The following is a 27069-nucleotide window of genomic DNA, read 5'->3' as shown; positions in this document are numbered from 1 at the left end:
ATTCTATGATTCTATGATTAGACATCTGAAGCCCTGGAAGTGTGTGTGTGTGTGTGTGTGTGTGTGTGTGTGCGGGGGGGATATCCCTGATATCACTGCTCGGTCACCACAGCTTCATCAGTGCTGTGGTGAGCCCAAGGTCACCCAGCTGGCTGCATGTGGAGGAGGAGTGGGGAATCAAACACGTCTCACCAGATTAGACGTCCTCACTCCTAACCACTACATGAAGATGGCCATTTTCCTTCAGGGGAACTTAACTTGTGATTGCAACAGATCTCCAGGTGCCACCTGGAGGTTGGCAAGCCTAAGCTGGGGTTACATTTATGGTTCTCTGCCCCTTAGTTTTACCCTTGGAAGAACAATGTAAAGTAGGCCGGGTTGAGAACCAGCCTGAGGTAGCAGTTAATCCAGTTTGGAGTCATGGTTAAGAGCAGCGGACTCTAATTTGGAGAACGGTGTTTGATTCCCCCTCTCTTATTCCACATGCAGCCAGCTGGGACAGTCACAGTTCTCTCAGAGCTCTCTTGGCTTCACCTACCTCACAGGGTGTCTGTTGTGGGGAGAGAAAGGACGGGTGATTGTAAGTCGTTTTGAGGCTCCTCTGGGTAGTAAAACAAAACAGGGTACAAAAAAAACCAACAACACCTCTTCTCTTCTTCTCTAGGAGTGTGTGACGGGCCCAATATCACCTGGATCACCTCGTGTTCAACTGCAAATTTGAACCTAGGCCTCCTCAGCTCTACTCCAAAACCCTCTGGGTCAGCAGTTCTCAACCTGGGGGTTGCGACCCCTGGGGAGGTCAATTGACCTTTTCCCCAGGGGTGACCGAGTCCACTGCTGCCACCACCGTGCCGCTGCTACCACCGTGCCACCATGGCCGCCATGCCGCTATGCCGCACCACCACCCAAAAGGGGATTGCGGCATTAGGAAGGTTGAGCACCACTGCTCTATAATGCCTAAGAGCACAAAACCCCCAAAGACAGGCCACACAAGAAGCACCTCATCATGCATCCCTGAGCTACAGTCCAAACCTATGCACATTTGCTCTGAGGTAAATGTTTCTGCCACCTCTGAATGTCTCTCGCCTTCTAAACATAACGGGGTCACCATGAGTCAGGTGTGACTCGACACCCCTTTCTACCACCACCGCAACCACCAAACCAGGCTGAATTCGATGGGATTTGTTCCCAAACAAACGTGAACGGGGATGCCCCTGATAATCCCTTTATTTCACCAGCAGAGTGTAAACATCCAGGACACCCAACCATTATATCAGGCGTTAACGAAAATTAAACCTTCTTCCTTCCCTCTGAAACGTCTCAAACTCATCCCATTCCCCCCCCTTCCCTGCCCCATGACACGACTGGGAAATTAATGTCCACACCGTTCCGAAAGTGGGTTTCCCCTTTAAAAGGCGCGCGCACGCGAACACGCGCTCTGCGCTCGCCTTGACGGAGAGCTCCACGATGCAGCCTCCGAAAAAAAACTTGGCAACCTGTAGAAGTGCCCAGCCGAAAATTACTAACAGCTGGAGATGACAGTTGTTTTAACAGCTGAGCTGACAGGATTAATTTAAATGCACTGAAATCAAAAGTCGATAACACCTGTTTAGTCTTCCCGGGCCATTCGGCAAGGTAGGCCAGGGAGAACGGGGAGAAGTAACAGAAGCCAGAATATTGTGTGTGTGTGCGTATGTGTGTGTGTGTGTGTAAGTGTGCAACATTTTCGAAGGACAGAACGACTTCAGCAAAGAATGCCCTACTTCCGAAGAGGGCTGGGGATGGGAAACTGCCAAAGAACTGGATAGCCTGCCTCTGTCAACTGGGAGCATCTGGTTTCCATTGGGATTTCCTCCACCACCTTGTCCAAGGGCTTTGACCCAAGCCCAGGAACGGCGAGAGATCAATGCATTTCAAAGACAAGCTCTCTCCAGCTCTAGCGTTCACGGCAATCCTCCTGGGCTAATTAACGCATTCTCTTTGAACTCGTCATTGTTTGAGATTTCCTGGCTTCCTCGACTCTCCCTGGCTTCTCCCACCGCCCTCCCAACCCCTCCAGAGCCAACTGGGACCCAAAATAAGAGAGCCGGGTTGTTCCCTTGGTGGGAAATGTCATCGAGTCGGCATTTTCGGGAGCTGAAAAATTATGATGCGGTCACAAGGCTCTCCCTTAGGAAAGGTGTTTTTTTGTGTGATGCTGAGGTTGCCGCAGACGCCTTAAACGGCTTCTCAAAAATGATCTTAAATCGAGCTATATGAGCTGCAGCAGTGGGTCTTACCTATCCGGTCTCTGCTGATTATGGAAAACGGGAAGAATGGATCAGACTTGATTCAGTTGGTGGCCTGTCTCAGGGTTGCTATTTCCAGTTAACACGAAGGTGATCATCAAAGTTGATCAGAAGTTCTCAGCTATGCTTTTTGAAAACATCATCTGCCTTAATTCTGATTATCCCTTGGGCAAATCAAGTCCATGCGTCTTTCATTGTGGACCAATTTTTTGTTCCCTTGCACCATATTTCCCTTATATGTAGTGGTTAAAAGCGGCAGCCTCTAATCTGGGAAACCGGGCTGGAATCCCCCCCCCCTTCTTCACATGCGGCCAACTGGGTGACCTTGAGCCAGTCACAGTTCTCTCAGAATTCTCTCAGCTTCACCTCCCACACAGGGTGTCTGCTGTTAGGGGAGAAAGGGTACGTGATTGCAAACCAATTTGAAATACATGACGATTGCTGGGTGACCAATTGGGCCAATTACAGTTCTCTCGGAGCTCTCTCGACCTCACCTTCTGCACAGGGTGGCTGTTGTGGGGAGAGGAAGGTAAGGTGATTATAAGCTGCTCTGAGACTCCTTTGGTTAATGTAAAGCGGGGTATAAAACCCAACTCTTCTCAAAAACACAGAACGCATTTTCTCTCTGAATTATTTGTGCTCTGACAAGTTAACACTGTACTGTAAGGCAGGGGCAGTCAACCTGTGGTCCTCCAGATGTCCATGGATTACATTTCCCATGAGCCCCTGCAGGCGTTTGCTGGCAGGGGCCCATGGAAATTGTAGTCCATGAACATCTGGAGGGCCACAGGTTGACTACCCCTGCTATAAGGGACAACCTGACCCTAGGGAAGGAAAATGCCTTGATTGGCTAAACAGATTTGTGGAATCTGTCTGAACAAGTAGTTAAAATATGTAGACTGTAGACATAAACACCTTTCAAACGGCATAAAATACTCAACTCGCTTAACCGATGCACGCAGATTAATTAAACAGCTGAAAAATATATATGTTCATGAATAGAAACCAAATAAGAGACATTTGTTTCTCTACAACTCTCAAAAGTTCAAAGGACTCATCTTAGATATATATTCGAGATGCGAAAGGGGTGGGGAAACATAATCTTCCGAGAGAGTTCGTTATTAATCTTTCGAGAGAGTTCGTTATTAAGTCGTGATAGCTCTGGCAGTGTCAATTGCTTTTTTTAAAAAAAGGCTAATTGCTTTTTTAAAAAAGAAGAAGAAATAATGCTTTCAGAATGATGCACAATAGTGTGTAGCACCAGAAACTCGGCCAGTGATCACATTTCAGAAATATAGTATTGGAAAACGCTGTCAAGTGGGCAGTTAACCAATAGTAACCCTCTAGAAGGGCCTTTTTCAAACTTCTGGAATAATCTGCCATGCATTCAGGAGCATTCAGGAGTAACTGCCATGCTGGTGTACTGGTTAGGAGCGCGAACTTCTAATCTGGCGAGCCGGGTTTGATTTCCTGCTCCTCCACGTGCAGCCAGCTGGGTGACCTTGGGCTCGCCACGGCACTGATAAAATTGTTCTGACCGAGCAGTAAGATCAGGGCTCTCTCAGCCTCACCCACCCCACAGGGTGCCTGTTGTGGGAAGAAGAAAGGTGAATGTAAGCCACTTTGACTCCTTCAGGTAGAGAAAGGCAGCATATAAAAACCAACTCTTCTTCTTCAGTAGTATCTGGGCTCTCTCAGCCTCACCTCCCTCACAGGGTGTCTGTTGTGGGGAGAGGAAAGGGAAGGCGAATGTAAGCCACTTTGAGACTCCTTTGGGTAGAGAAAAGTGGCATAGAAGAACCAACTCTTCTTCCACAATTAATGATTGCAAATCCCCCAGAGTGCAGGTACAGATATTTCCCGGTGGCTGCACAGCCCAGGGAGGGAGCAGTTCTTCCTAGCCCGGCCTCAACTGAACACCTGGTGATAGAGCTCCATCTTTCAGCCCCTGCGGAACATTGAAAGTTCTGTTGATTGCAGTGACTCACTCTGTGGAATCCGACTGGAGTCCCAGTGAGAAAGGCAGAGTATAAGTAATGTAAATAAGCACTATATCAGACCACTCATTTGTCAAGGTCAGTTTTTTTCCTCTTCTTACTGGAAGCAACACTATGGGGTCTCAGAGAGAGAACTTTCCCATCACCTACTACCCAAACCTTTTTAGAGATACTGGAAAGACAACCTTTGGGAGATCCCGTACTCAGTGGCAGAACATCTGCATGGCATTCAGAAGGTCCCAGGTTCAATCCCTGGGGACTCTAGTTGAAATTACCAGGTAATATGGAAGTGCGGTATACAAATTGAAATAAATAAATAAATTATAAATAATAGGTGATGTGAAAGATCTTAGCCTGATTATCTTATCCAGTCAGCAGGTGAGCAGGCAATACCAACCTTGATGGACCCGTGGCCTGATTCAGTAGAAGACAGCTTCAGGTGTTCAGAACCTGTGAAGGAAGTCTGGGAGTGAATGGCCTCCAAGGGATGCAATTTGGCTTGGATAAGCCTGAAAATACTCAATGCTGATTAGAGTATTTTTCAGGTTTATCTGAGCCAAATCAAATCTTATCAGTTCAAATCAGCTGAATTAGAAAATTCGGGCTTGATTCGGCTGATTCGAGATCCACCGGCTTGAGAAAGAGCCTTCTCCCTGGAGACTCTTTAAATGCCTCCCCCAAGATACTTCCCAGGCTGCACAGAGGGGACTGTGAGGAAGCCTTGGACAGATCTGTGAGGAGGCATTTAAAGGCCCCACCCATCAGCTGATCCCCAGAAATCTCCACAGAAGGATCACCTGCCTGGCGGTTTTTTCAGATTATCTGGTTGGAGTTTCCCGAATACGCCAAACTTGAATCAGTATACCAGATCAGTGATTTGGTTGATTTGTACCGAATTAGGCAACCTCAAATCTGAAAAGTATCAATCATATTCCCGCTGCACATGCCTGGAGGGATGGTTCCAGCATCTGTTGGTTTGGTTCACATCCTGTTTGTCAGTTATGAACAAAGACCTGATAGATCAATTATAAGAATATAGCCATGAAGAATCTAACAAGGCATGTTCAAGAAATGTTAAGAAGACTACAAGTTCAACAAACTCCCACTTTTATCTTCCTGCTGTCCCGCAACTAAAGCTCCAAATGAGATTCTATCCTGAAATAGTATGTGGAGGATATACTGAAGGTGAAAGGGCAGGAGAGAGGCTGAACAACTGAATTGAACTGTCTGGTTCAGCTCTAAACATCTGGCATGTCTATGTTGGAGATTAAAGGTCAAAGGCCAATGCAGGTCACTTGGAGAACCATAAGGTGAGTAAGTCACGCCACATGCCCAATAAAAAGCAGCGGTGTGCGCCACTCTTTATAGTATCCAGACCCTACTAAGAAATTTCTGAAACACCCAACTAAGTCAGAGACAATTGATCTATCTTGTCCACCAGGGTTCAAGAAGAGTTCTTTCAGTTGCAAGACCTGGGGTAGGGTCCAAAGCATGCAGTCAGTTTTGTTTTTGATATTACAGATCTCATCATGTTCGGGATCGATAAGCCCATCATTTATTTATTTATGTTTTATATTTCTGTGTTGCCCTTCCCCAAGAACTCAGGGCACCTCATAGCTTTTATGATAAACAAGAGTTAAAACATCAAAACATTAAAAACCAGTTTCCATTAAAACCAAAAGCCCATGGCAATTGTAGCTCAAGGTAATTGTAGTCCACAGACATCTGAAGAGCCACAGATTGGCTGGCCCTGTGCTATATCATTAATAGGTGGCATGCAGATGTCGTCTATGTAGGGAAGGCAGTAATTGATGATGTCCCTGAGGCCTCAAGCATAGGCCTGGCTGAACAGCTTTGTGGTATGGTTTTAAGCCCCGCAGGGCCCTGATCTTGCTCGGAAGAGTGCTCCACCAGGCTTGTTTCAGAAGGCCCTGGCTCTGGTTGAGGCCAATTCTTGTGGTTTCTTCATACCTCTTGTGAATGTAATCTGCACACTCATGAATGATATTAATACAGCCACATTTATTGCTAACTAGAAGAATATATCCAAATATATAGACAACATCAATGACTAGGGTTGGAGGTGCGGCAAAAGACTCATGAATATCAAAGAATTGGATCACACTTGGGACTCTTTCCTGCCAAAAGCCCTGCTAGGGTCTAGGACAGGGGTGGCCAAACTGTGGCTCTCCAGATGTTCATGGACTACAATTCCCACAAGATTCTGACAGCAGGGACTCATGGGAATTATAGTCCCTGGACCTCTGGAGAGCCACAGTTTGGCCACCCCTGAGGATCTGATGCTGTATGAAATCACACGGAGCCATATGTAAGCCGTTGTGAGCTCTCCATAGAAGAAATAAGTTGCAGGCACAACAACGATATTTTAGATTCTGTTCTGCAATTGATGACGGCCCAAGCAAGAATCCCCATTGTTTCATGAACCGGATCAAAACAATACACAATGACTTGATAAAATTCCTAGACCGGGGGGGAGGGGGGATGGACCCCAGACCAAATCCCGACGTTGACATTGTTGACAGTCTGCTGAGTAGATCACCCTTTCAATGCAAATTTCTCATATTACCTGAGAAGCAAGGGCAGAGAACAGAAGAAAAAAGCCATTCAATTCCAACAGCAATCTAATTGTGTCTGAAATGTGATTAATCTCGGCATTCAAGTCCTCTTTCTAGCATGCACTGTCCAGCCTTTTTTTTTTTTTTTCGTTAAGAAAAAAAAAACCTTGCCTATAAGGCATGAACAGATGGCTACTGTATGCTAGGAAAGCCATTTCCTACTCTGCACAATGGGTGACTTTCAGGATTTGCACACGGAGGAAATGATTGGCCTCCCATTCCGCACTGAATAGAAACCACGGGGACGATCCAGCCTGTAAAAAGCACTTTGCCGTCTCGGGGGTTTCGAGAGGAGAGCTAAAAACACTCTGCTGCGGAGGGAGAGAGAAAGAAAAAAAAAAAGAATAGGGGATCAAATTGCTTAACTTGGGAAGGATCAAGCCCGGACGGCTGCGGCCGCGAAGACGCACAAGCCCTTTAAACGCCGATTTAATTGTGCAGACGATTGCTGCTCAAATCGCACATCAACGCAACTCGCACGTCCGCTTTGCGGGCGGCGAGATCGTCGTCGGTGGACACTTTGTGAGAAAGCCGAAGATCATCGGCTTTTGAAAGAGAAAACATTTCCACTGTTACTCCACTGGCTACTCCCAGGTTGCTCACAGGTTAGGCCTGATCTCATCGGACGTTTGGTAAGGTTAGCCCTGGTTAGTGCTTGGAGGGGAGACCACCCAGGACGTCCAGGGTTGCTATGCAGAGGAGGGCAATGGCAAACCCTGAGCCTCAGGAGAGGGCGCTATATAAATATAAATATATAAATATAAATATATAAATATAATTAATTAATTCATTCATTCAAATAATTAATTCAAATAATTAATTCAAATAAATAAACCACGTCTTTGTCTCTTGCCTTGAACATTCTACAGCAGCCCTTTACAACTGGGGAGGAGCCCCTGGAATAATTTTTCAGGCTTTGGGGAACCCCAGAAATGGGGTCAGCTAGCCATTAGGCTAGAGTGGAAAGGCCACAGACCCCCCTCTGGAGCTCCCGCAGACCCCCCAGGGGTTCACATACCCCCGGCTGGGAATCCCTGCTCTATAGGGCCGCCATGAGTTGGCTGCACTTATGCCACAGAAAACAAACACAATATCACCTTAATTTATTTATTAAATTTGTATACCGCCCTCCTTTGTGGCTCAGGACACTTTACAACATGGTGTGATGTCTAGGATCACTGCTTTGCTATGCACACCTTCAGAAAGAAATAACTGTTTGGAGGGGGGGGATGCAGAGTGGACTGAAGCAAGTACCAATCTGCAACGATTATTTTCTTTAAGCAGCTCCATAAAAATATATATCATTTCTACCGTGCAGGAATTGACCTCATTCGCATTGCCGTGTTCTTGCCAAAACGACACAACCGAAAGTCAAGCGAGGCTTTTCGGCGAACAAAGTTCTATCCGCGTTGCACACGGATGCTGCGCTACAATGGTGTGTGTTTCTTCTCGGAAATTCGGCCCACCGGTGTCTTCTCCCCTGTAAGCACACGGTACATTGCAACCCTGCAGAAACCATAAAGGGCTGCAAGCACATGGAGATGTTTCGGTGGCTCAGAGCCAGGGCTACTTTTCAAACGCAATCCGCAGGGATTCCAGTCAGTCATTGTAAAGGATTTGTTATTTCCGTGAGGGGGGCTGAAGGTTCATGTCGCAGACAAGCAACTTCTCTATTTAGATTCCCAATTAATCTAATATTGGGATTGGGCTGTGATAGGCAGTCCGCCTTGGTGTTGGGCAGGCTTTCTCAAGTTCTTTTTTACCACTGAAATCCCCCTGAAATATTCTTTGGGCTTCAACGAACCCCAGAAGTGGCGAAATTGTGCAGAATCCGGTTAGGAAGCATAGCTAAGTACATGCCCACCCAGGGTCCATCCCCTTCCCATCATCTCCAGGACATTTTGGAAGGGGGGGGCAGGTCAACATGATCCTATATGGTTGTATCATTGACATACACAGACACACATATAATAATTAACTCCCATTCAGGAAAACCTGATGAAATCCCAGGATTTCACAAAACCCTGGTTAAGGAAGCTGAACGTAGTGGCAGCCTCTGCTATGAAGAACCAGGTTTGATTCCTCACTCTTCTGCCAAATGCAGCCAGCTGCGTCACCTTGGACCAGCCCCAGTTCTCTAAGAGTTCTCTCAATATCACCTTCCTCACAGGGGGACTGTTGAGGGAAGTCATCTTGGTACAGGAGTCAAGCTCAGCAGGGCCTGCAAGGCAGAACTCTTCCACCAGGCCTCCAGGTGAGGCCAAGGCGACCTAAGGAAATGGCCTTCTTCTGATCTTCACATCTCCTCCCCACTCCCCTCTTGTCCATGCCACTGGAGTGCCTACATATTCAGCCCACAGGGCAAGAGAAAGATTGGCAGAAGGCAGACGGAATAAGCAGCGAGATGAAATTAGCTGCCAGGTAGATAACAGGCTTTTAGTGACTCATTTTTAGACTGTAAATGTGATCAATAAAGTAGATGCCTATGGATTTTTAATGTGCTGTAAACCGCCTTGAGCCCTAGGGGGGAAAGGCAATTTAGAATTAGGCATTTAAAAAACAACAACGGGGTTTCAAATTAAGCACAGAAAAGGGGGGCAGGCGCACCATAGTTCCTGCACAGAGATTCTTGGCAGCTTGGTAGCTGAGCTCCGGCAAAAATTCAGATTCTGTCTCATCGCCATTAAGCAAAAGGGAAGCAAACAGCTGACGGGGTGATTCCCTTCGGGGGCGAGGAATTGAAGTTCCCTGTCTCTTCCTTGGCCAAAGGGTCTCTGTCACAGCAGTGAGCGGCAGAGAGGCTAGAGCAGAAATGAGCAGGATTCCTCCGCAGACAGATTGTCCGCATGAGCAGGATTCCTCTGCATGGCATCGTACACAGTCCTCAGCACTTTGCCTGCTGTCTGGGGTGAAATACCTTACACCTCAGTGGCATTGCAGCTCAAAAGGAGACTTTCTTTGGGGGGGGGTTGCACTTTTGGGGGGGGTTTGAGGGATTCTTGACCGACTGGCAGGAAGGAAGAGGAGAAACAAGTTGGGAGGAGGCACCTCGGAGCTAGCCAGTGCCTTGGCCGAAGAAGAACAATGGGACATAGGCTAAAGGTAAAAGTATCCCCTGTGCAAGCACCGAGTCATGTCTGACCCTTGGGGTGACGCCCTCTAGCGTTTTTATGGCAGACTCAATACGGGGTGGTTTGCCAGTGCCTTCCCCAGTCATTACCGTTTACCCCCCAGCAAGCTGGGTACTCATTTTACCGACCTCGGAAGGATGGAAGGCTGAGTCAACCTTGAGCCGGCTGCTGGGATTGAACTCCCAGCCTCATGGGCAGAGCTTTCAGACTGCATGTTTGCTGCCTTACCACTCTGCGCCACATTTTCAGTGTGGCTCGTCTAAGCGCCAGCCCATGTTAAGCCCCTGATCAGTCCATGTGCTGCGCGGCAGGAACAGAAGGGGGGGGGAGGAAGTGACTCCCCTGCTTCCCTTTGTCATGAGTGCCAATGGAGAGGGAGACACAAAAACAGAATTGGCAGAAGAGCAGAGGGCACCTGAATGCTCACCTCCAGACTGGAACCCGAAAAGAAAAACGGGCTTGCTGGTGAAAACACCCAGGGAAGAAAGAGCAAATTAGGGGGTGGAGGAAGTGAATCCCCCTTGATTAAATTTTTCACACCATGTTTTATCTCAATTGGATTGCAGCTGCTTCCACCCGTGATCTGTAGCTTTATTTTATTTAATCGATTTATTAACCACCCTTCTCTGCATCCAGACTCGGGCTGGTTAGCACCATAAATAAGCCAGCAAACAGAGACCCGACCCTAACATGATCACAGCCATGATCACAGCCAAGCAGGCAGGGCGTAGGGAGCATAATGTCATTTCATTATCATTTAGGCAATCAGATGTGTGCCATTACGACAACACAAAGCCAATTAAGGGCAAGGCCATGAAAGGGGAAAAAAGCACACACCCTCTCTCTCTATTGGAGCCCCAGCTCACTCCAAAAGCCCCAAAGAGGAGGGCATTTCATCAGGGGACAAAGTTTTCATTACACCACACCCCTTGTTTGGGCTCGGCACTACACTTAAAACAGTATGACTTAATGTGAGGTGTATTCCTTACTGGGGCACCTGAGAATCATTAAAGGGGTAGTCAAACTGCGGCCCTCCAGATGTCCATGGACTATAATTCCCATGAGCCCCTGCCAGCATTTGCTGGCAGGGTCTCATGGGAATTGTAATCCGTGGACATCTGGAGGGCCGCAGTTTGACCACCCCTGCATGCAGAAAGCCTACTTGGGTGTGCAGGAAAATACAGCAAGCATAGTAATGCATTGTTACTTCTTTTAGGTAGATGTAATGGGGAGATTTCCCTTAATTACACTGCACATTTCCTCGGCATTGCAAATAGAGTAAGGAGGCGTAATGATCCTGTAGCTTGAGGATATGCTATTAATAAACACTGGTTGGCCCTCCAATTAGGTGGAAATCATGGTTTCTTACCAAGAAACAGTCATCTCCCCCTCCCCTTTACTCTCTTTCCTTACTAAATACCTTCCAATGGGAGACCATGGTTGCTTGCATAACATGTTTTTCAATATTTTGATAACATTCAGTAGCATTTTTTTCTTATTATAACTGGCTTAGAAGAAGAAGAAGAAGAAGAAGAAGAAGAAGAAGAAGAAGAAGAAGAAGAAGAAGAAGAAGAAGAAGAAGAAGAAGAAGAAGAAGAAGAGTTGGTTCTTATATGCTGCTTTTCTTTATCAAGAGGAGTCTCAAAGTGGCTTACAGTCACCTTCCCTTTCTCCCCACAACAGACACCTTGTCAGGTGGGTGAGGCTGAGAGAGCCCTGATATTCCAGCTCGGTCAGAACAGCTTTATCAGTGCTGTGGGGAGCCCAAGGCCACCCAGCTGGCTGCATGTGGGGAAGCACAGAATCGAACCTGGCATGCCAGATTAGAAGTCCACAGTCCTAACCACTACACCAAACTGGCTCTCAGGACTCTGATGGTAGAACAGCTGCCTATAAATTCCATCCCAGGGCTCTATAATGTGTTGTCTCTTCTGCAGGAATCCCCAGCCTGGTGCGTTGCACACGAAATCTCATACCTTGAACAAAACTTTGTTGGTCTCAAAATTTGTTCTTCTGCTTCAGACCAACACAGCTACCCACTGGTACAAACCAAAGAACTGACTTCACTGTATAAGAAAAAAGCCACACTAGTCTAACCCACGAGACACAACCCCCCCAACTCTAAGCCTAAAAGCCAACCCCCGTTATAACATTTTCATACCGGTGCCACCAGATTCTCTGGATCCTGTCCCTCCAAATCTCTTTGTCCTCTGCTCCAATGACCCACGTGCCATCATGCTGCAATTCTAAACCACTCATCCCCATGAAAAGTTACATTTTTTAAAAAAAAAAGAAGAAGAAGCTATTTCAACGTTCTCAAGTCAATCGACCCCACGAGAACAATAACTGCGATTCTGTTTTGCCTAATGATAGATTTTTTCCTTTTTGGATAACATGAGAGGCAGTTTTGTTCTTCTTTCTTTTTTTTTAAAACATCTTTATACCACTCAGAGCCTCAAAGAAGATAATTACAAACAATGCCTGAAGAATGGATCAGTTAATGTTAATTTATACAACAAACTAATTACTACCAAATGGGGAAAAGAGAGAGAGAGAGAGAGATCACATGTGGAAGTCCCTCTCTCCCACGCACCAAGCTATACCAACAGCCATCTGTCTCAGCTTGGGAGCTCTATGTGACAAGGAAGGGTAGAATTGTATGCTGTGGATATAAATTCGTATGTACTTAAAAACCAGTTCCCCTATAGCCGGAGTAGGCACCGGAGGAATCGTCTGCATCTGCGTATGTGTGTTTAAAGCTGCTAGCACCTGGTCACGTCTCACTCTATTATTCTCTTAAGAGAGCTTCCACCATCTCTTTGTCATCAATTTTAATTCTTCCCTCTGGTCATTTCGAGACAATGTTCTTTTTTAGAGATGTGCATTGTACGGAACAACCTCTTTCGTACGCTCGCTTGGTCTCTTCCTTGCTCAAAAGGCCAGTGAAGTTTTTTTCTCCTTTTTTGGGGAGGGGGGAGGGGGAGTTTTCCCCTAACACACCTGACAGTACAAATTAAATTTACACTTTTAGATGTGGTAGAAAGAAGGGTAGGGTAGGGTAGGGTAGGGTAGGGTAGGGTAGGGTAGGAGAGGAGAGGAGAGGAGAGGAGAGGAGAGGAGAGGAGAGGAGAGGAGAGGAGAGGAGAGGAGAGGAGCACCTTCCTTATGGAGATAGGATGAAGTTTATAAAAGAAACAACTATGGGGGGGACATGATAGAGGTCTATAAAACTATGCATGGCGTAGAAAGAGTTTCCTCCCTCTCCCAAGATAGGAGAAGTCAAAGGCATCCAATAAAGCTGATTGGAAGTAGATTCAGGACAGACAGAACAGAGTGTTACTTGACACAGAGGGTACTTAAAATGTGGAATTCATGGAGGACAGGTCTATCCATGGCTACATGCTTTGGGCTGATCCTGCATTGAGCAAGGGGTTGGACTAGATGGTCTGTATGGCCCCTTCCAACTCTATGATTATGTGATTCTGTGATTCTACTAGACATGGTGGCTAAGGAGAACCTCCGTGTTCAGAGGTATTAATACTATAAATCCCAGAGCCAGGAGGCAAAATAAGGGGAAGACCTTGGCCTCTATGCCTTACTGCTGGCCACCCAGAGAAACTGTCTGGTCACTGTGTGAGACAGGATGCTGGACTAGATGGATTGTTGTTGGCCTATTCCAGCAGGTTTCTTCTGATGTTCTTATAGCAGGGATAGTACTAGCTGAATGGTAAGTAGGATTTTGGCTCAAGATTTGGCTTGCAAAGGGGAAGGTTACAGTATAACCTCCCAAGTCCCACCCACCTCAGGTTTCACACCTAAGATCTCCAGGTACTTCCCTACCCAGAGCGGGCAACCTTACCAGTGACCCAAGTAGACCAGCTATTCTGACCCTGGGCAATATGGTCTCTTGGGGGCCCCTGGCACATCTGAAGGGGGCCACAGACTGAAAAATGAGAGAAGCGGGGCCCAAAGGGTCTATGGGAGGCCCTGGTAAGCGAGCCAATGCAATTCCCTTTTTGTGCCACGTATGACCTCACTAATTGCTAGCCAGTTGAAAGTTCGTCAAGGGGAAGAAAAAGGAATCATGCCATCCGTTCCTCTGCGTATGCTTGAAGTAATGGATTCAGGGGGTGGAAATGAACGCCTGTGCTTCTCTTGGTCTCGTGTTCTAGAAATGTGTCTCGCGTATATATAAGGCAAGGTACTTTGAGTACAGTGGCCAGCCTACCACAGGGGCCCCTGGAACCTGAGAAAGGCTCCTAAAAGAGTCATGTCCCTAAAAAGGTTGAGAGATCCAGACCGCTATGGGATTCACACACCATCCAGCCAGCTGTTCTCAAGAGCCGAGAAGCCGAACATAGAGGCTACGACCTTCCCTTGATGTTTCCTCTTGGGCTTACTACGTCCAGATGTGGAAATTTCCGCTCTACTGACAAATGCGGAAGGGAACAAAACAGAGACGTTCCGCTCACACCCAACGGAAATCCACCAATGGATTAATGCTGGTCGATGGATAAGAAGCTGCTAGTTTTCGCTAAGTCTGACAACCCTGCGAGGTAGGCTAGGATGAGAGAGGACGACTGGCCCACAGTCACTCTCAGAGCTTCATGGTAGAGCGGGGATTCCGAGTAACGACTGCAACGTTATGGTTTTCCATTCTCCAGCAGGGAGTGGTGGTTAATAGTGGTGGCTTCTAATCGGGGGTGAGCCAGATTTGATTCCCCGCTCCTCTACATGCTGCCAGCTGGGTGACCTTGGTCACTAGTCACAGTCCTGATAGAACTGTTCTCAAAGAACAGTTCTCCCAGAACTCTCTCAGACTCACCTAACCCACAGGGTCTTGTTCTCACAGAACAGTTCTCTCTGAGCTCTCTTGGCCTCACCTACCCGCACAGAGCGTCTGTTGTGGGGAAAGGAAGGGAAGGCGATTGTAAGCCGCTTTGAGACTCCATCCGACAGTGAGACACAGGGTATAAAAATCAACTCCTCCTCCTCCTCCTCCTCCTCCTCTTCTTCTTCTTCTCTTGTTTACCCCTCCTTTACATGCTATGAGCCGTGAGGGAAGGGCTGAGGTGAAAAGGCCGGAGTGCTTTAAATCAGGTGCCAAAGCAGAAGGCCAAGATGGCACAGTGACAAATGTCCCTCCCGCCATCCACCTTTCTAAAAACCTGGCCCTTCTCCGGCTTTAACAGCAGTCTGACAGGCAGGCATCCACCCGATGAAGCCTTTGTGCTTATTCTGATGAAATCATTAATCTGCTTAATTCCTCTGATGTCAGATTACGGTTAAATACACAGCAGATCCCTGCTGGGGTGTGTGGGAAGAATGGCAACTTTCCAGTTAAGATTGCCAGTTCTGGAATGTGAAATTCCTAGAGAGTCTGAGAATGGAGCCTATGAAGAAGAGGAAGAGTTGGTTTTTATACCCCACTTTTCACAGCCCGAAGGAGTCTCCAAGTGGCTTCCAATTGCCTTCCGTTTCCTCTCCCCACAACAGACGCTCTGTGCGGGTAAGTGAGGCCAAGAGAGCTCAGAGAGAACTGTTCTGTGAGAACAGGACAGGGACTAGCCCAAGATGACCCAGCTGGCTGCTTGTGGAGGAGCGGGGACTCAAACCTGGCTCTCGAGATTAGCGGCTGCCACTCTTGGCTACTCCACCAAGCTGAGGAGAGAGATCACCGTGGGCACGATGCCAGAGCCCACCTCCCAAGACAGCCCTTTCCACCAGGACAGCTCTCTTTCCCCCCCCTTTTTTTCGCTGGTCTCCAGCCACTCTTCAAGCACAGCAACTCTATGCCACTAACTATGATTCCTGCCGCTCTTCTCTTTACAGTCCCTTCCTCGATGAATCGGCAAGTCTGCCAGGCCGTCCTTTTAAAGACAAGTGCGCGGTCCCGAAGTCCTCATTTATTAGTGCCGTTCAAGTACAGACTTGACTTTCTGAAGTGCTTACAAGAAACTGGAACCCTGACATCTTAAATGTTAATGATTCTCCGATGAATCTCCAGGCTCACAAACCGAAGGCGGGGATCTCTCTTGACTTAGCGGTCCTGACTCCAACATAATTCTCCTCTTTTTGTGAGCCCTGGACTCATCAAAGGCAGCATCACGTCCAAAGAGGATCAGGGAATAATTGTTTGGAGTCACCAAGCTGTTCTAAGTGAAGAATTTCGCCTTAAGATCACAGATCAACCGTGCTTTGCATGTCCCAAGGCTAACCAGAAATCTTTACAGTTCAGGGAGCTCCTTTAGAATTTTGTCCACTCCCAGATAGAGAAATCTTCATAACTGGCAAGTTAGCTCATGTAAATGTATACCAACCTGCCCCATAATTTGCACGAGACTGTACAGAAGTGGGGACAGAATTAAGATAAACATAGCATGCAAAAACCTGAAGTTCAGATCCGCAATTTCTCTGAAAGAGGACAATATCGCAGTTTTATCAAAGTGATTGGAGCTTCCCTGGAAAACCCTCGGGCTATTTTTTCTACACCAATTGCCATTCTTTTGGTCTCACAGGTTTTGCTTGCATGGAATATTCCCTCACCTGGAGCCATTTCAGATTTCATTTTCAGGTGAAATTGGGGTACAATTTCAATCTCTGGCAGTGGATCAGACCCCCTACCCCGATTCCAGTAATTGCTGGAGGCCCAGCTTCGGCTGCTCCTACCATCTGGAATCGGACAGGTCGCATCCTGAGATGGGGTTATGACACCCAAAATCAGAGACAATTAGGCCACATGGAGTCCTAAACACAGGCTTATCCAGGGTTGTCACAACCTGGTATGAAGAAGAAGAAGAAGAAGAAGAAGAAGAAGAAGAAGAAGAAGAAGAAGAAGAAGAAGAAGAAGAAGAAGAAGAAGAAGAAGAAGAAGGAGGAGGAGGAGGAGGGAGGAGGAGGAGGAGGAGGAGGAGGAGGAGGAGGAGGAGGAGGAGGAGGAGGAGGAGGAGGAGGAGAAGAAGAAGCCTGTTTTTTTTTGTACTCAGCTTTCTACTTCCCAGGGGTGTCTCAAAGCAGCTTAAAATTGCCTACCCTTCCTCTCCTCACAACAAACACCCTATGAGGTAGGTGGGGCTCTTAGAGATCTGAGACTGGCCCAAGGTCACCCACAGCTGGCTGGTTGTGAAGGAGAAACGGTGAATCAAGCTCGGCTCTCCAGATTAGAGGATGCTACTTTTAATCACAACGCTAAGCTGATTCTCAAAGGCTGACATCCTTAAATGAACATAGATGACCTTCATAAAATGGAAGTTTTGCAGCTCTTCCATTCGTGACCTCACCTGCTTTGTTATGTAACTTGCCTGCATTTCAACTATTACCTGTTGTCCTGCTCTCCGCGAGGATCATGACTAACATCTGGATTCCAAGCTCTCTTGCCATTCCCCATTGTTAAATATTTGAACGGGTATTGTCTTGCTCGTCGCTCTTTCTTGAAGTCTGAGTAACGTTTGCAAAAATGGGACTGGCATCGCATGGCCAGCGCGTCTGTATTTTTAGAAACATACATGTCTCCACCTCCTGCTGACTCTTTTCTGACTTCTGAGGTTCATGCACACAGCCTTCCTATAGATTCACAGATGCTTCTCCATCCTTCCCTTGTCACCCGGAGCCTCCCCAAGAGTTGTTTTTTTATACCCTGCTTTTCACTGCCCAAAGGCATCTCAAAGCAGCTTATAATTGCCTTCCCTTCCTCTCCCCACAAGAGACACCCTGTGAGAGAGGGGAGGCTGAGAGAGCTCTGAGAGGGACCGCTCTGTGAGAACAGCACTATCAGAACTGTGACTAGCCCAGGGCACTGTGACTAGCCCAGGGTCATGCAGCTGGCTGCAGGTGGAGGAGCGGGGAATAAAACCTGGCTTGTCAGATTAGAAGACAGAGCTCGTAACCACTACAACACGCGGGAGGGGGGAGAGAAAGACATCGATGAAAGAAGTGCCATTTCGAACTCCACATATGCTACTCTCTTTACAAAATTCAGTGAAAGTGAGGGGGCCAAATACACCCCCCCGCCCGGGGTGGTTGTTTCAAAATCGTGGGGCTGCCACTGACAAGGCCCTTTGTCATGTACCACCATACAAGCTTCTTTAGTTGATGGGACAGTCCAGAGCAGGGGTAGTCAACCTGTGGTCCTCCAGATGTTCATAGACTACATAGTCCTCCAGATGTTCATAGTCCTCCAGATGTTCATAGACTACAATTCCCATGTGCCCCTGCCAGCAAATGCTGGCAGGGGCTCATGGGAATTGTAGTCCATGAACATCTGGAGGACCACAGGTTGAATACCCCTGGTCCAGAGGACCTTTGGCTGCGATCTTAGTTTCTGGGCTTTCAAGAGTCAAAGCTCCCTTGGTCAGATACCTCCATCAGACCCTCTTGAAAGCTTTGACCCTTGAAAATCTGGCTGGTCTACAGAAGAAGAAGAGTTGTTTTTTATACCTCGCTTTTCACTGCCCCTCCCGACAACAGACACCCTGCGAAATAGGGTAGACACAGAGAGATCTGACGGGACTCCTCGGTGAGAACCACATTGTCAAATCCTACACAATTCAAATCTTGCTCGAATACTGTCAGGAGGTGTTTAGGCAACAATCAATGCATGGTCAGAAGACTGCAATGCCCTAGCTTTGACCCGGATGCTTTAAAGACAGGATTGCACCACTTCTCCAGGGTGTACATCGCTGCAAGTGCATCTCGGCAACCCAAAATGCCCAGCTTGTGGGAACGAGCTGTTCATCCAGCAGCCCATGAGCTTGTGACATCCCCCCCCCCGCGTAGCCTGAAGCCGAACTCTCAGCCAAAAGTCTGCCTCTAATTTTAGTTCCGACTTCTGGCATATGTCATGTCCTACATCACCGTGAGCCTTGAATTAATTCACTAAGACTCGGTATTAAGCTAGCGGATGGGCAGCTTTATTGGACGCAGACGCCTTGGCAGGGGAATCTACCTGGAACGGCTTGGAGACACTCGTTGCCTGATCTTGTATAAAAATAAAAATAGGGCAGCCGGAGGGGGGCGGGCGGGCGGGCGGCGGGAGGGGAAGAATCGCTGGTTCGGTTTCAAAGAGTGCAGTGTCGCAGGGCGCTCCGGTGTCCAAACTGCAGCAAACATTTCACATCGTGCTGCGGAATTTCAAAGTGATGTCTACAGTGCTGTTATTAATGAGGGCAGACCAAGGAAATTCCACGTCTGTTGGGAATCTGGTTCCGGGAAAGCAGTAATGATGGGAAAAACCCTGTCCCACCCAAGTGCGAATCGGAACCGGCTACTGGGGACCCCATCAGGTTGCCACAAGATGGAATGCGAAGGAGTCCAAATGCCTTCCCTCAAACCCTCGGAAGGTGACTGGACATGCCCCATTGCCCACTTCTAACCTGCATGGTGGGGTGGTAGAGCCTGCTCTCCTTGAGATCAGGAATTATATGGCACTGCACCCATCACAGAGTATGACTTGGGACATATACTCTGGAGCAAAGATCTACAGCAGTGACCACCATAACAGAACTTTGAGCAGATCTTAGACAAAGCCATCAAAGTGGGCAAAGGGATGGTTTTGACCAAAGGAGCTAACCAGACAGATTCCCCAGGACAGTCAGAGGAAAGGATCACAGAGATCGGTCAAAGGACCAACACGACAATGTTCACACGTGTGATCCAAGCAACGTCAGCACCAACCCGTTGGGACGTTAACATGTCTTGACGGGCATGCGTAATCACGATGTGCAGTTGTGAGCATAAGAAGCAGAAGATCGGTATCATCCTCATCTTCATCCTCATCATTTTCAATTTATTCCCCACCACTCCCTGACCGGCTCATGGCGGGTCTTATAAAATCCCCATTAAAACACCCATTAAAAGACATCAAAGAAACCCAACATGGCGGCCAACCCACTCCCCCTCCCACTACTAGAGGGGTGGAGAAGGGGGTCTAACGATGTACTACTCAAACCCGGGGAAGGGGTATCATTAACTACTCGGCCAAGATTTTATAAATGCCTCCTGCTGCACCTCTAAGTTTAAGAGTATTACGAGCCGACAGTGGTGCAGAAATTTTATCCATGGCTCACCGGGAACATTGCCTTGGGCCCCTGATCCTGTTAAGCTTCTATCTCTAATATTCTGTGAAGTGCCCTGCAGGTTGATGGTCCTATGCGAGGAGTAATTAATAATGATAATCTGTATCACCAAGTTGCCATCATTACTCAAAGCAGCACTCTAAGCATCTGCTAAGGCCTCACTCAACTGGTAGTTTTATGCTCAAACCAAAGCTTCTCCTCCCAAGTCCCCAACATGCCTACGTCACTTCTGGACCACCTGGGAAATCATGTCAGGATTGTCATTTGAACAATGGGTGAGACCCCCAGCCCGCCGGTAAGCCCACTCGCCACCCTCTGCTGGCTGCCCCAAGGACATTCCTGTCTTGTCCCCATCCATTTATTTCCTTCGTCACCGGATCTGGAACAGACGTCTACTTCCATGGAGTTGGGCTCGCCCGCCATCAGAAAAAGTTCCCTTCCTGAATTCCCATCACTCAAAGTTCTGTTCCTGAGTTAAGAAGACCGGCAGATAGGAGGGGAGACAAAACCGTTTCACTGATTTCCCCCCCCCCTAAAGTTGGGAAAGAAGGGGGTGAAAGACTACCACAATGAATGAAAGAGGAAGAGGAGGAGAAAAGGGGAGGAGGCAGATATGAGATTTGAGACCAAGATCAATATAAGCCCCCCCCCCCCAAAGGAGGGGGAATCTCTTTTGTTGCTGTGGGGAAAAAAAAAAGATTTCCTGCTTTCCAAACCTTCCATATGACCAGGGGTAGTCAAACTGCGGCCCTCCAGATGTCCATGGACTACAATTCCCAGAAGCTTCTGGGAATTGTAGTCCATGGACATCTGGAGGGCCGCAGTTTGACTACCCCTGCATATGACTAATGCCACACCGTGGTGGATTAAACCCCCTCGGGGACATTATACCAACAAAGCATAACTCGGGCCTCCGGCAAAACAAAGGCCTACGGAACAGTGATTGAATTCATCTCAAAACAACAAATCAATTCTTCCCTATTAATGCCTTAAATACCAGCGTAGGAAGCACTGTCCTTCCCTAATAAACAACCGTGTCTTCAATTATGGTCTGTTTTTCCCCCCAACCCAGGCTCTCCTCCGTAATTACGGCGCACGATGCTTTCTACACTGACATTATATTAATGCGATGGGAGGGGGAGACCTTAAATACGAATTAAATCAAGGCTAAACATTTTGAGAAAGCTCGGCCTGGCTGTCGCGCGAGCCCTAACAGCGCATTACTTAGAAGGAGGCGCGGAGGGGGTTTGCATTTCGAGCGGATGCCACTTTCCCCTCTCTGATTAAATAAAACAAGCTAGGGGGGGAGAGAGCAAGAATTGGGGGGGACGACAAAAAGCCAGGATGAAAATCAGACAAAAAAAAATGAAACAAAACTTCCGCAGAGACGCAGCGTCACCCTAAAAGCGGAGCGCGGTTAACCTTCCTTATTAGATCCCTAGATGCTATTTTATCCAACAAACAACAAGAGAGAGAGAGAGAGAGGAAATATGTCAATAGCATTTCATAAATGCGCACACGTGTCAAATCGGTTTCAATGAACGGTAATAATGCTCCAGAGAGGGGAAGGGGGAGAAAAACCTCCCGCAAGAAACCAGGTAGTGACCAAAGGCCCGTGACAAATGAGAAAACTTTCTTTTTTCTTGTTTTGTTCATCTGTAGACAAAAGCCCTAGGAGAGGCGATCAAGAAACAGTGCCTCACCCTCTGTGCAACGCCCAACGCCTTAACTGAATATTGAATTGCACCTAGTAAACAAGGGGAACAATGGGAGCGATGAAAGCTGGGCCGACTCCCAGTGGGGCCCCCCGGTTCTCTCTTTATCTCCTTCCCTCGCTCCCCTTGGCTTTTCATTTCACAGGCATCCCCGCCGCAAAGTTTGCATGGGGATATTATAATAACAAACAGCAACTGCTGTGGGCGTGTGTGTGTGTGTGTGTGTGAAATAGCACAGGCGGGACCAGCGATGCTGTTTCTTCACTACTAAGGGATGCCCATCTCCACGAAATACAGCTTATCACCTGACCACCAAGATGAGTTCCCCTGGAGAAAATGAATGCTTAGGACAGTGGAAGAAGAGATGGCTTTTATATGCCACTTTTCTCTACCACAAGTCTCAAAGTGGCTTACGATCACCTTCCGTTCCTCTCCTCACCACAGACCCTCTGTGAGGGAGGTGAGGCTGAGGGAGCCCTGATATTACTGAAGAAGAGTTGGTTCTTATATGCCACTTTTCTCTACCAGAAGGAGTCTCAAAGCAGCTTACAATCGCCTTCCCTTTCCTCTCCCCACAACAGACACCCTGTGAGGGAGGTGGGTCTGAGAGAAAAGAAGAAGAGTTGGTTCTTATATGCTGCTTTTCTCTACCAGAAGGAGTCTCAAAGCAGCTTCCAATCTCTTTCCCATTCTTCTCCCCACAACAGGATCCCCCCCAGCATCCCAGTCGCCCTTCCCTGAAAACATTCCTGTTTGTCAATCTCCTTCTTGAACTGTAGTACTCAGAAGAGGGCCTGTGAGGAGCCCTGCGGAGCGGGCTTGGCCACGAAAGACCGGATGGAGAAGTGTGTGTGTGTGCGTTAATCAACTAGCTAGCCCAGGCCTTTATCCAAAATCTTTGCCTCCGCCTGCCCCACTTCTCTTTTCATTTGGCTGGAGTTCCTCCCTGCTCGCCTGGGCCTAACCGGGCAGTTAGGAAAGGGGTCCAGGGAGCTCTTCCAGCCCTCGGCAAGATCGGGGCACAGGTGGTCGAGCTAACTTTCGAGTGAGCCCTCAGCTCAGCGCGGGGCCCATCCGTGCCTCCTCTCCCGGCCTCTCCTATTAGGCGTCGAGGAGACCCGAGCACCCACTAGAGCTCAGCCAAGCAGGCCTCTGTAATTAGGGCAAGCGCCTGATAGCCTCTTGCGCCAGCTCAAAACACACACCGCCGTGCGGGCCTGGGAGGCCTGATTAATTTTAATATGCACGGTCATGACAATCGCCTCGGGTGGGAGGGAGGTGGAGAAGGGGCTCTGGCGCGTGTGTTTGGAGAGCGGGGGGCGAGGGGGAGAGGATCCTTCTCGGCTGCCGACAAGCAGGCTGGGCGGCGAAGGTGCCCAGAGGAGACGGCCGCTCCGTGCCAAGAGCTTCGGACCGTTCGGGGCCGGGACGAGAGGCCTGCGGAACAGGTGGCTGCCTCTTCGCTCCCCAATCAACGGCCTCCCCGAAAAGCTGCAGGAGGGGAGGGGGAACCGACTACGGGGCTGGTACCATCTGCGGCGCTGATTTGTATATTAACATGCCGGGTCAGGGGTGCTGGCGCGGAAGACCACCCGGGGAAGGAGACGAGGAGAGCAAAAGAGGCTTCTGGCAAAATGGCCATCGGTGGCAAACAAGATACTGGCGGGTCAGGGCCTTGGAGAGAGGCTTAAAATCTGGGGGAGTTGATGCTAAGGATGCCAGCCTCCAGGCGGGGCCTGGGGACACCTTGGAATTACAGCTCCTGTCCAGACGGCGAGAACAGTTCCCCTTTTTGGAAAAGGGGTGCTTGGGAGCGGGGACTCTATGGTATTGTGCTTGAGGTGTTCATGGGCTACAATTGCCATGAGCCCCTGGGGCTCATGGGAATTGTAGTCCATGAACATCTGGAGAGCCACAGTCTGGCCACCCTTTAGGGCAATGGTAGTCAAACTGTGGCCCTCCAGATGTCCATGGACTACAATTCCCACAAGCCCCTGCCAGCATTCGCTGGCAGGGGCTCATGGGAATTGTAGTCCATGGACATCTGGAGGGCTGCAGTTTGACTACCCCTGCTTTAGGGGGAAGGAATGCTCAATGGCCCCTGGATATTTCGTACAGGACAGTGAAGGGCTTCCAGGATAAGGTCACCACTTGCAAACCATTCAAAGTGCTTCTCATCCATTATTTTTCCAGGCACCCTGTAGGAACGGGAGTGCCGTCAGGGCTGCCAACTCCAGGCTGAAAAATAACTGGAGATTTGAGGATTGAAGCCTGGGGAGGGCAGAATTTGGAGAGGGACCATGGCAGGGGGTGATATCACCGAGTCCACTTTCCCAAACAGCCAATTTCTCCAGGTGAACTGATCTTTGTCGTTTGGAGATGAATTGTAATTCTAGTAGATCTCCAGGCCGACCTGGAGGTTGGTAACCCTATGGAGGTCCTGTTTTCATGACTCCAAATGGTCTAGGAAGGGCATGTTTATTTACATACTTGCTTTATTTAAGGACATCAGACACACTCGAGCCAAAAACATACCCGAAAAATACCTTACTGTTATACTGGTACTTGGAATTTGGGATTATCGTGAATACAAATATTTTGGGGGGTCAAAAGACCCGCACGCCCTCCCAAAAAACACATTCTTGCACACCCCAGGTATTTCTTCACACAGCGCCTATCTAACTTGCGGAATTTGCTGCCACAAAATGTGGACATAGATGCCGACCTGGAAGGCTTTAAAATGGATGTGGACAAATTTGTAGACGGAATAGGCTGACTCACTGGAAGTTTTTAGGAGGTGATTGGCAGTCTTGAAGCAGTGGCTGGACAGATCTTTTGCCCCTTCAAAGTAGTGGACATGTTGTGAGAATCCAATTCTGCTAGCTCCCCTGCATCCGACTGAGTTCTAGGTTATAATGCAAGAAAACAGGCCAAACCCCAAGAGCTGTGCACGTGAATAATTTGGCAAGGCATTATTATCACGGATTATTTAGGCTGTTTCAGCATTGAGTAGGGGGTTGGACTAGATGGCCTGTATTGCCCTTCCAACTCTGTGTCTTTAAAATGGCTGACTAAGGAGGTGGGGAGCTCCCCCTCACTGGCGGTCTTCAAGCAGCGGCTGGACAGATCCTTATCCTGGATGCTTGAAGCTGGTCCTGCACTGAGCACGGGGTGGGACTAGATGGCCTCGATGGCCCTTTCCCACTCTAGGATTCTATGAGCCTAGTTCAGCAGTGGGATGGGCTTCCTCAGGAGGTGGGGAGCTCCCTCTCACTGGTGGTCTTCAAGCAGCAGCTGGACAGATGCTTATCCTGGATGCTTGAGGTTGATCCTACATTGAGCAGGGGGTGGGACTAGATGGCCTCGATGGCCCCTTCCCACTCTAGGATTCTAGGAGTCTAGTTCAGCAGTGGAATGGGCTGCCTAAGGAGGTGGGGAGCTCCCCCTCACTGGCCGTCTTCAAGCAGCGGCTGGACAGATCCTTCTCCTGGATGCTTGAGGCTGATCCTGCCTTGAGCATGGGGCTGGACTAGAAGGCCTTTGTGGCCCCTTCCCACTCTAGGATTCTATGAGTCTAGTTCAGTGGTGGAATGGGCTGCCTGAGGAGACCCTCGCTGGGGGTCTTCAAGCAGCGGCTGGACAGATCCTTCTCCTGGATGCTTGAGGCTGAGCCTGCATTGAGTAGGGGGTTGGCCTGGATGGCCTGTACAGCCCCTTCCCACTGGATAATTCTACGACTCGCCAGAGTCGTAGAAGCATCCAGTTAGAAGGGCCGGTACAGCTTCCCTAATCCGTATCCCTAAACACGATGGCGATTCCTAGCCAAACCTGAGGAAACCGTTCTCCAGCTGTCACGGAGAGGTGAAAGAAAAGTTTTACTGACAACCCTCCCACTTTGGGCTCCTTCGGTCTCTTCTTTTGCACTTAAGGAAGCTGCCTCAGCAATCCCCGCAGCCTTTTATGCACCGAAAGACAAAAACCTACAAAGCGGCCAACCTGTACGGATCTAAAGCACAAGCGATTTGGAAAAAAGTTCTAAGCGACGGGGAAGGGGACCGGAGGAGGGGGGAGGGAGGAGCCCCGCCATCCACTGAAATCCCCTTTTAAAAATTCTATCACTATTAAATGATCAGGGAAGCGGAGGGGGGGAGGGAACCACGAAGGAGGAAAATGACCAAACTCCAATGAGTGGGGAACAGCTGGCAAGACTTCAGACTGGCCCCCTTCTTATAAAGTTAAAACTCTGGCTAATCAAGAGTCCTCCCTGCGCAACACTAAAAGAAATCCCTTCCGCAAAGCCGGGGTTTCTCGGACCGCTTTCTTCCCCACCCCCTTTTAATCATCAGTCGGGTGTTTTTGTAGCTCCATATGGTGGTGCGCTTGGAAAAGAACAAACACAAAAGGCACTCGGAGGTGAGATGCGGCTTGCTCTACCGAGAGAGTTTTGAGTGGGGGTATTTGCTGGGGGGGGGGCACTGCACTGGAGGGGCCCGTTATGGCGGGGCGCGTGGGCGATGTTCCCCAGCAGTGGGAGCGAGGAGGGGAGGGAATCCAACTTAAAAGCCCTGGACGGCACAGTCCCCTTGCTTGCCCTTCAGTAAGAAAGGCATCACAAAAGCCTCTTTAGCAGAGCCCTTCGAAAAAAGGACGCCAAGGTGCCAAACAGCGTTCAAACCTCGGCCAATTAGAGGATCCCGAGGCTTTTCCTTGGGTTTCGGCTTCTGTGTTTCTCCCTCGCTTTTTGTTCTCCCCCCCCCCCCGCCTCCTCAGATGTGCTTGAAAGGACGCAACAAAACAAAAAAGTAACACAGCAACCCGGGAGCTTGCTGTTCAAAGGGTCTTCTCTTGTGGCGTCCATTAATGACCGCCTTCGGGGTGTCTGTGGCTTATGGGAGAGGCAGACCTCTCCGTTCCTGACAAGAGCGAGTCGTTAAAAAGTTTGATAGCATTAGGAGGCGTGCGGTTCCCATTCCGTGAGGTTGCCAACTCCAGGCTGGGAAATTCCTGGAGATTTGGGAGATGCAGCCCGGGAAAGGTAGAGATGAAGTTGCTGGCCTCAGGAGATCTGGCTGGAGATTAACCACTGCTCACCTTGGAAAGTGACTAGGGCTTGATGCCTCACTGAAGTCCCTCTGCTCACCAAGCCCCACCTTCCACAAGCTTCACACCCAAAATCTCTAGGTATTCATTCATTCATTCATTCATTCATTCATTCATTCATTCATTCAT

General features: G+C 48.6%; 1 protein-coding gene across 13 annotated transcripts in view; it reads right to left on the bottom strand.

Moving 5' to 3' along the window:
* The window catches only part of SOX5 (SRY-box transcription factor 5), a 909709-nt gene that overhangs the window by 299115 nt on the left and 583525 nt on the right, over positions 1–27069 (bottom strand). The window lies entirely within an intron of this gene.

This window comes from Paroedura picta, chromosome 5 (genome assembly GCF_049243985.1).
Source record: "Paroedura picta isolate Pp20150507F chromosome 5, Ppicta_v3.0, whole genome shotgun sequence".
Classification (NCBI taxonomy): domain Eukaryota; kingdom Metazoa; phylum Chordata; class Lepidosauria; order Squamata; family Gekkonidae; genus Paroedura; species Paroedura picta.
The sequence above is the reverse complement of the archived record's forward strand: the minus strand, read 5'-3'. Positions and strand labels throughout refer to the sequence as shown.